Source organism: Gekko japonicus, unplaced genomic scaffold, assembly GCF_001447785.1.
Source record: "Gekko japonicus isolate JY-2015 unplaced genomic scaffold, Gekko_japonicus_V1.1 scaffold142, whole genome shotgun sequence".
Classification (NCBI taxonomy): Eukaryota; Metazoa; Chordata; class Lepidosauria; order Squamata; family Gekkonidae; genus Gekko; species Gekko japonicus.
In genome coordinates, this window is record NW_015174848.1 from 1,497,244 (window position 1) to 1,507,203 (window position 9,960).

The 9,960-nt window shown below is 54.5% G+C and overlaps 1 protein-coding gene across 1 annotated transcript in view; it reads left to right on the forward strand.

Annotated features, from left to right (window-relative positions):
• The first annotated feature begins 5,079 nt into the window (after window positions 1-5,079).
• The window catches only part of TNFAIP8L2 (TNF alpha induced protein 8 like 2), a 20,251-nt gene continuing 15,370 nt past the window's right edge, over window positions 5,080-9,960 (forward strand). Inside the window, exon 1 of the mRNA XM_015424503.1 lies at window positions 5,080-5,244. The gene's annotated coding sequence lies outside the window, so the exon portion shown is untranslated. The remainder of the gene's footprint in view (window positions 5,245-9,960) is intronic.

Sequence of the window (9,960 nt, forward strand, 5' to 3'; positions counted from 1 at the left end):
TCTTCGGAGGACGGCGGAAGACAGGAGGTCCTGGCGTGATCTTGTCCATGGGGTTGCGAAGAGTCGGACTCGACTGTGCGACTGAACAACAACAAACACCCCCTGACATCACTGGAAGTGTGTCAGAAGGTAACACCCACTGCTCAGTCTCCACTGGACTGTTTTGGATTGCTAGTTATTGGGTGGGGGGTAACAAGCAGATCTGTCCTCACAGAGGAGGGAGAGCTTGTACCTGAATGAAACTTGGTCTTAAAAGTGCCACTGGATTGTTTTGGATTCCTAGCTATTGGGGGGAGGGGAACGTGCAGATCTGTCTTCGCAGAGGAGGGAGAGCTTGTACCTGAATAAAACTTGGTCTTAAAAGTGCCACCGGACTGTTTTGGATTGCTAGCTATGGGGGGGGGGAATGTGCAGATCTGTCCTCACAGAGGAGGGAGAGCTTGTACCTGAATAAAACTTGGTCTTAAAGGTGCCACTGGACTGTTTTGGATGGGGGGGGCGTGCAGATCTGTCCTCTCAGAGGAGTGAGAGCTCGTACCTGAATGAAACTTGGTCCTAAAGGTGCCACTGGACTGTTTTGGATTGCTAGCTATGGGGGGGGGACGTGCAGATCTGCCCTCGCAGAGGAGGGAGAGCTTGTACCTGAATAAAACTTGGTCTTAAAGGTGCCACTGGACTGTTTTGGATTGCTAGCTATTGGGGGGAGGAATGCGCAGATCTGCCCTCACAGAGGAGGGAGAGCTTGTACCTGAACATGGGATGGGGGGGCTATACAACTTTCTTGGCTGCTTCTTGTTCCTCATGGCCCGACTGAGGGCTGCTGAGAGCAGGGGGTGGGGCTTGTTGCATGTGCCCGCCCCCTGGGCTCCTTACTGCTGGAGCTCTGCTCCTGTGCGCTCCCGCAGGAAATAACCCCTGTATATATATATACGTTTAACCCAATAATATGGGCCTTTGGTCTCATCCAGCTCTTCTTATGTTCTTATCTTCTTATCCTGGATGTGTTTTTTTTCAAATGGCTGCGATTTCGAAGTGGCCAAAGGAACGGCTCCGCTGTCCTGTGCTCAACCAGAGAGCATTCGAATCGCCTGCCGTTCAGATGGGGCAGATCAGAAGAGCCAGTTCTGAAGCCAAAAGAGAAAGGGGGGGAAACGCCCCGAGTCGATGCTTCCGGAAAGCTCTGCTGCGCCTCCTTTACCTCCCCTCGGCCCTCCCCTCCTGGCTTCCTCTCCAGGCTGATGCGGTTGAGAGATGCGCTTCCTCTCTTCGGTTCCCCCCTTGAGTTTCAGGCTGGGTTTCTTCAAAACCACTTCTCAACTGCAAAATCAGCAAAGCTGGCCGGGGGGGGGGGAGGGGGCCAGGGAGGGTGGGCCGAGGAGGCCTCTGATTCATGGGGGGACGCCCCCCCCCCCCGCTGAGCCCCCTCTCGGTTTTTCTGCAGCACGGAAGGGCTCGGAGTTCCCCGGGCACCCTCAAAGCTTTATCTCAGGATCTTCTTCATTCACTTTTCACTCTTGGAACCTTTCACTGGGTGGTGAAAACCAGTGAGGATTGTGAGGCTCTCCAAAGGGATCTGTCAAGGATGGGCGAGTGGGCGTCAACGTGGCAAATGGGGTTCAATGTGGCCAAGTGCAAAGTGATGCACATTGGAGCCAAAAATCCTAACTATAAATACACATTGATGGGGTCTGAACTGGCAGAGACTGAACAAGAGAGAGATCTTGGAGTCGTAGTAGATAACTCACTGAAAATGTCGGGACAGTGTGTGACTGCAATAAAGACGGCCAATGCTATGCTGGGGATTATTAGGAAGGGAATTGAAAACAGATCAGCCAGTATCATAATGCCCCTATATAAATCAATGGTGCGACCTCATTTGGAGTACTGTGTGCAGTTCTGGTCACCACACCTTAAAAAGGATATTATAGCTTTGGAAAAAGTGCAGAAACGGGCAACTCGAATGAGAAAAGGGTTGGAACACTTTCCCTATGAGGAAAGGTTAAGGCGCTTAGGGCTCTTTAGCTTGGAGAAACGACAACTGAGGGGTGACATGACTGAGGTTTATAAGATGATGCATGGGACAGAGCAGGTAGAGAAAGAGGTACTTTTCTCCCTTTCTCACCATACAAGAACTCGTGGGCACTCCATGAAATTGCTGAGCGGTCGGGTTAGAACGGATAAAAGGAAGTACTTCCTCACCCAAAGAGTGATTAACACGTGGAACTCACTGCCACAGGAGGTGGTGGCGGCTACAAGCATGGACGGCTTCAAGAGGGAATTGGATAAGCATATGGAGCAGAGGTCCATCAGTGGCTATTAGCCCCACAAGGGGCTCTGGGGCAAGTGATGCTGTCTTCTTGGTGCTTGAGGGGGGGGTCAAAAGTGGGAGGGCTTCTAGTGTCCTGGCCCCACTGCTGGACCTCCTGATGGCACCTGGTATTTCTGGCCACTGTGTGACAGAGTGTTGGCCTGATCCAACATTGGCGTCTCTTATGTTCACGTTTACGTCCAACAGGGCCGCCAACTCTACTTTGGGAAATTCCTGGGGATCTGTGGGTGGACCCTGGGGAGTGGGGGAGTTTGGGGAGAGGAGGGACCTCAACCGGGTATTGTGCCCTAGACTCCACCCTCCAAAGCAGCCATTTTCTCCAGGGGGAACTGATCTCTGTCGGTTGAGAGCCAGTTTGGTGTAGCGGTTAGGAGCGCAGACTCTAATCTGGGAGAACCAGGTTTGATTCTCCCCCTCCCACACTCCTCCTCCACGTGCAGCTGCTGGTGTGACTTTGGGCCAGTCACAAGTCCTCTCAGAGCTGTTCTCTCAAGGGCAGTCCTCGAGAGAGCTCTCTCAGCCCTGCCTACCTCACAGGGTGTCTGTTGTGGGGAGGGGATTGTAAGCCGCTCTGAGGCTGCTTCGGGTAGTGAAGGGCCCGACCTCTTCTTCTGAGAGCCAGTTTGGTGTAGTGGTGAAGTGTGCGGACTCTAAACTGGGAGAACCGGGTTTGATTCCCCACTCCTCCACTTGCGCCTGCTGGATGACCTTGGGCAAGCCATAGTTCTGATAAGAGCTGTTCTTGAAAAAGAGCAGTTTCTGTCAAGAGCTCTCTCAGCCCTGCCTACCTCACAGGGTGTCTGCTGTGGGGAGGGACAGGGAAAGGGGTTTGTAAGCCGCTCTAAGACACCTTTGGGTAGTGAAGGGTGGGGTATAAATCCAATGTCTTCTCTTAAGAACATAAGAGATGCCAATGTTGGATCAGGCCAAAGGTCCATGCAGTCCAACACTCTGTATCACACAGTGGCCATCTCCTTCTAGATAGAATTAAGCAGAGTTCCAGGGGCATTTTCAAAGCTCTGACTCTTGAAAGCTTTTTAGGAAGGGCTCGATGGTAGAGCCTCTGCTTGGCACGCAGGAGGTCCCAGGTTCAATCCCCAGCATCTGCAGTTGAAAGGACCGGGTAGGATGTGATGTCAAAGACCTCCGCCTGAGACTTTGATGGACCAATTGACTGATTTTGAATAAGGAAGCTTTAGGGGAGGAGCCGTGGCTCAGTGGTTGAATCAGTCAAATCTCTGACTCGTGAAAGCATTTTAGGAAGAACCCATGGCTCAGTGGAAGAGCCCCTGCTTGGCATGCAGAAGGTCCCAGGTTCGATCCCCGGGCTCTCCAGTTAAAAGGACCAGGCAGGAGGTGATGGGAAAGCCCTCCGCCTGAGACCCTGGAGAGCTGTAAAGAGGGGCTGTGGCTCAGTGGCAGAGCCTCTGCTTGGCATGCAGAAGGTCCCAGGTTCGATCCCCGGGCTCTCCAGTTAAAAGGACCAGGCAGGAGGTGATGGGAAAGCCCTCCGCCTGAGACCCTGGAGAGCTGTAAAGAGGGGCTGTGGCTCAGTGGCAGAGCCTCTGCTTGGCATGCAGAAGGTCCCAGGTTCGATCCCCGGGCTCTCCAGTTAAAAGGACCAGGCAGGAGGTGATGGGAAAGCCCTCCGCCTGAGACCCTGGAGAGCTGTAAAGAGGGGCTGTGGCTCAGTGGCAGAGCCTCTGCTTGGCATGCAGAAGGTCCCAGGTTCGATCCCCGGGCTCTCCAGTTAAAAGGACCAGGCAGGAGGTGATGGGAAAGACCTTCGCCTGAGCCCCTGGAGAGCTGCTGCCAGTCTGAGTAGACAATACTGATTTCGATGAATCAAGGCTTCCATTAGGGATGGGCCAAAACTCAGTGGCAGAGCCTTTGCTTGGCATGCAGAAGGTCCCAGGTTCGATCCCCGGCATCTCCAGTTAAAAGGACCAGGCAGGAGGTGATGGGAAAGACCTCCGCCTGAGACCCTGGAGAGCTGTAAAGAGGGGCTGTGGCTCAGTGGAAGAGCCTCTGGTTGGCATGCAGAAGGTCCCAGGTTCAATCCCCGGCATCTCCAGTTAAAAAGGACCAGGCAGGAAGTAATGGGAAAGACCTCCGCCTGAGACCCTGGAGAGCTGCAAAGAGGGGCTGTGGCTCAGTGGAAGAGCCTCTGCCTGGCATGCAGAAGGTCCCAGGTGGTACCGGCTGGATCTTAGGAGAAACTTGTTGACAGTCAGAGTTGTGCCACAGTGGAATCAGCTGCCTCGGGAGGTGGTGAGCTCCCCCTCCCTGGCAGTCTTTAAGCATCGGCTGGACAAACCCTTGTCAGGGATGCTCTAGGCTATTCCTGTATTGAGTAACGGGTCGGACTAGATGGCCTGTAGGACCCCCTCCCAGCTCTATAATTCCATGAGTCTACCCAAAATGCTCAGCATTTTGTCACATCAACATCGCAAGACGCTGACACTGGAGCCGCATTAGGCCAATGTTGCCGGGCACCCCAGCCCTTCGTCTGCCGCCAGATCCCTCCGGCAGGCCTCGTCTGGTCAAGCTGAGAACTGAACCGTCCACCTGAGCGGAACGCCACCGGCACCGCCCTGCAGGGCATCGCTGTGGATTGCTCAGCGCTCCAAGTATGCAGACCGTCCAGGTCTCTTCCGTGCCGCCCGTCTCATGTCTCTCCCCTGGGTCTCAGGTTAAGTATGCAGCTGTTATTTCTGCTGCTGAAGAATTAAGTCAGGGTTTGTCAGCTGACGGGGCGGGCCGCCTCGAGGAAGTCTCTGTACAGCGGCCGGACAACCTTGCCTCGACACTCTTGCACTGGGTTTTTTTCCTCTCTCTCACTTCTTCTTTTCCTCCTCGGCGTCCGGCGCTTGGCAGGGGCTGTTCGTATGCGCTGCCAGACATCAGGGGACACGGTGAGTGGCCTGCGGCTTTCGGGAAGGTGGAGGGGGCACACCTTCGGACGGAGGTGCACCCCCAGATCCACAGTGCGGAGGACAGGCGCGGGGCAGGGTGCGCGTCGGTTTGTTTTCGTCGCTTTACGAAATGCACTTTCCTCGAACGTGTTGCGACAGGCAAGCCGGGGTTGAGTCACGGAGATGGTAAGAAATGGGGAAGTCGCGTGGCTGCGAGGAAGGGGCAAGGTTGGGTTGGCGCCAATGTTCCCTCTAAGCTGTGGAGTCTTGTGAGCAAAAATTCTACTTTGTGAGCTACTGGCATTAAAGTTGTGAGCCAGCGATTTGGCTACTGCATAAGTTAGTTTGTTCTGGAGCCCTCCTTCCTGAGCGAAGACACAAATGTGTGAGCCGGAGGCTAAAAAACTGTGAGCTGGCTCACACTAACTCAGCTTAGAGGGAACACTGGTTGGCGCCAATGTGCCTTCTGTGGAGTCCTGTGAGCAAAAAATTCTGCTCTGTGAGCGACTGGCATTAAAGTTGTGAGCAAGAAGAAGAAGAGATTGGATTTATACCCCACCCTTCACTACCTGAAGGTGTCTCAGAGCGGCTCACAATCTCCTTTCCCTTCCCCTCCCCACAACAAACACCCTGTGAGCAATGCTCCCTCTAAGCTGTGGAGTCTTGTGAGCAAAAACTCTACTTTGAGAGCTACTGGCATTAAATTGTGAGCGAACAATTTGGCTACTGCATAAATGAGTTTGCTCTGGAGCCGTCCTTCCTGAGCTAAGACAAAAATGTGTGAGCTGGAGGCTGAAAAACTGTGAGCTAGCTCACACTCACTCAGCTTAGAGGGAACACTGCCTGTGAGGTCGGTGGGGCTGAGAGAGCTCTTGACAGGAACTGCTCTTTTTCAAGAACAGCTCTTATCAAAACTACGGCTTGCCCAAGGTCATCCAGCAGGTGCAAGTGGAGGAGGGGGAAATCAAACCTGGTTCTCCCAGATTAGAGTCCGCGCACTTAACCGCTACACCAAACTGGCTCTCAAGTGATTTGGCTGCTGCATAAGTTAGTTTGCTCTGGAGCCCTCCTTCCTGCGGGAAGGCAAAAATGCGTGAGCCGGAGGCTGGAAAACTGTGAGCCAGCTCACACAAACTCAGCTGAGAGGGAACCCTGCCAGGCGCCCGGGTTCTCTTGGTCTGATCGCTTGAATGCCGGCTCTTTGGGTGAGAGCGCTGCACAAGATGGGCACCTCGGAGCACGTGCAAAAGGCATTTCCGTCCCCACTGAATGCGTAACAGCAGGCCTCAAAGGTTGGAGGCTGCGTGCAGGGAGACTTTCGGGCACGTGAAAGCCCCAGCGCCTCTCGCTTGTCGAGATTAAGCGCGGCAGGGAAGCCACCAGGGGTTGCCAACGCTGTGTCGGGAAATTCCTGGAGATTTTGGAGGTGGAACCTGGAGAGGGCAGGGCTCGGGGAGCAGAGGTGCGATGCCGTAGAGTCCACCCTCCGAAGCAGCCATTTTCTCCAGGGGAACTGATCCCTGTCGTCTGGAGTTCAGTAGTGATGCTGGGAGATCGCCAAGCCCCCCACCTGGAGGTTGGCAGCCCTCACCCCACACCTCTGAAAACTAGCTGTGTCTACGGACAAAGCGTGTGAAAGAAAACACTTCCGCGCACTAATAGGGAAACAGAGAAAGGGATATCGGGGTCAAGTCTGGTGTTTTGGAAGGGGAAGGGGGAAGAAATCCACTTTCATTTGAAACGAGGGCAAGTCACTGGTCCTGATGGCACATCCGCCTAAGAAGCCGGGTCAGAACAAACAGGCCCATCGGATCCAGGATCCTGTCTCAGGAAGAGGCAAGCCGGATACCTTCAGGAAGCAAATCCTTTCCCCTTCTATTCCCCATCCCCCCCACCCCCAAGAACCAGAGGCAGACTGTTTGAGAGCCAGTTTGGTGTCGTGGTTCAGTGCGCGGACTCTAATCTGGGAAAACCAGGTTTGATTCCCCACTCCTCCACTTGCAGCTGCTGGATGACCTTGGGCAAGCCGTAGTTCTGACAGAGCTGTTCTCTCAGGAGCAGTTCTGGAAAGAGCTCTCTCTCTCTCTCAGCCCCACCTACCTCACAAGGCAGTGTTCCCTCTAAGCTGAGTTTGTGTGAGCTAGCTCACAGTTTTTTAGCCTCCGGCTCACACATTTTTGTCTTAGCTCAGGAAGGGATGGCTCCAGAGCAAACTGATTTATGCAGCAGCCAAATCTCCTGCTCACAACGTTAATACCAGGAGCTCACAAAGTAGAATTTCTGCTCACAGGGCTCCATAGCATAGAGGGAACATTGCTCACAAGGTGTCTGTTGTGGGGAGGAGAAGGGAAAGGGGTTTGTAAGCCGCTCTGAGACTCCTTTGGGTAGTGAAGGGCGGGGTATAAATCCAATCTCTTCTTCTTCTCTAATCTGGGAGAACTGGGTTTGATTCCCCACTCCTCCACTTGCACCTGGCTGGATGACCTTGGGCAAGCCATAGTTCTGACAAGAGCTGTCCTTGAAAAAGAGCCGTTTCTGTCAGAGCTCTCTCAGCCCCACCCACCTCACAGGGTGTCTGTTGTGGGGAGGGGAATGGAAAGGAGTTTGTAAGCCGCTCTGAGACTCCGAGTGAAGGACGGGGTATAAATCCAATCTCCTCCTCCTTCTCCTTTTTCTTCTCGACTGTTGTTGTTGACCTGGAATCTGGTATTCAGAGGTATTCTGCAGAGAGGATCCACTCAGTTATCTTGGCTGTTAGCCATTCAGAAACCTTTCCCGAAGAGCCCAGGTAGTAGGGTGCCAACTCCAGGTTGGGAACTACCTGGAGAATTTAGGCACGGAGCCCGAGGAGGGTTTGGCTCAAACTGGGTCCCCATAATGCCATCCAGCCCACCTTCCAAAGCGGCCATTCTCTCCAGCTGAACTGACCTCTGTCTTCCGGAGCGCAGTTGTAATGTCGGGATCTCTCCAGCCACCACCTGGAGTCTGGCATCCTTGGGCCCCAGACCTCCCAGTCTTCCATCACCTTTGGTCTCCCAAACCCCTTTTTGCCAATGCATTTTCTCAAGTGGTTAAGACGCTGGACTGCAGGCTGTGGAAGGTCGGTAGTTCAGCAGTTCAAGACCCGGGTGCCGCATGATGGAGTGAGCTCCCATCTCTGGTTCCAGCTCCTGCCAACCTAGCAGTTCGAAAGCAAGAAATTGCAAGTAGATAAATAGGTACCGCTTCAGTGGGAAGGGAACAGCGTTCCGTGCGCCTTGGTGTTTAGTCATGCCTGCCACATGACCACGGAAACGTCTTCGGACAGCGCTGGCTCTTCGGCTTGGAAACGGAGATGAGCACCGCAGCCCTAGAGTCGGACTCGACTGGCTTTCGAGCAAGAGAACATTTACCTTTACCTTTACCAGCTAGCACTGCTCTGGCACCGTGGCGGGGGAGCAGTTGAGACCTGGGGTCCTCGTTCTGTGTCATTTGTTGATTTTGCCACATTCATACCCTTCCTTTCTCCACAAGGGGGGGACCTGCAGCTGCGTACACCTTTCTCCTCTCCTCCATTTTACCTTCACAACGACCCTGCGAGGCGGCCCGCGTGACTGCCCTGCGGTCACCCTGTGAGCTTCCGTGGCAGAGTACGGATTCGAACCCAGGGCTCCCAGATCCTAGTATGAGACTCTAGCCACTACACCACGCTGGTATTATGCTGCTACTCCAGCTGCAAGGGCCTTACCCATCAGGCAGAGCAGCAGGGGAGGGGCTGTGGCTCTGAGGGCTAGAGCATCTACCTGGCATGTGGAAGGTCCCAGGTTCAATCCCCAGCATCTCCAGTTAAAAAGGACCAGGCAGGAGGGGATGGGAAAGACCTCCGCCTGAGACCCTGGAGAGCCACAGAGAGGGGCCATAGCACAGTGGTGGAGCATCCGCTTGGCATGGTCCCAGGTTAAGTCCCCAGCATCTCCAGTTAAAAAGGACCAGGCAGGAGGGGATGGGAAAGACCTCCGCCTGAGACCCTGGAGAGCCACAGAGAGGGGCCATAGCACAGTGGTGGAGCATCCGCTTGGCATGGTCCCAGGTTAAGTCCCCAGCATCTCCAGTTAAAAAGGACCAGGCAGGAGGGGATGGGAAAGACCTCCGCCTGAGACCCTGGAGAGCCACAGAGAGGGGCCATAGCACAGTGGTGGAGCATCCGCTTGGCATGGTCCCAGGTTAAGTCCCCAGCATCTCCAGTTAAAAAGGACCAGGCAGGAGGGGATGGGAAAGACCTCCGCCTGAGACCCTGGAGAGCCACAGAGAGGGGCCATAGCACAGTGGTGGAGCATCCGCTTGGCATGGTCCCAGGTTAAGTCCCCAGCATCTCCAGTTAAAAAGGACCAGGCAGGAGGGGATGGGAAAGACCTCCGCCTGAGACCCTGGAGAGCTGCTGCCAGTCTGAGTGGACAGTCCTGACTATTATGGACTGTAGGGCTGACTCAGTATAAGGCAGCTACATGCGTGAGCCTCGCCTGTTGGACTTCTCCCTTTCAGGCTGCTCTCCAAAGCAGGCTGGAGGGGAAGATCCAGTCAGGCACCAAAACAAACGTGCCGGGAAGTGATTCTCCCCAAAGGTATTCCGTGCGAAGGCTGGCCCTCGTGCATGTCCTCCGTCCGGTTTTTCTTCCCTGCGACTAAGAGGCAGGCGTTCATTTAGTGGGGCAAACCCGCCCGAGGCCGGGGAGCAAT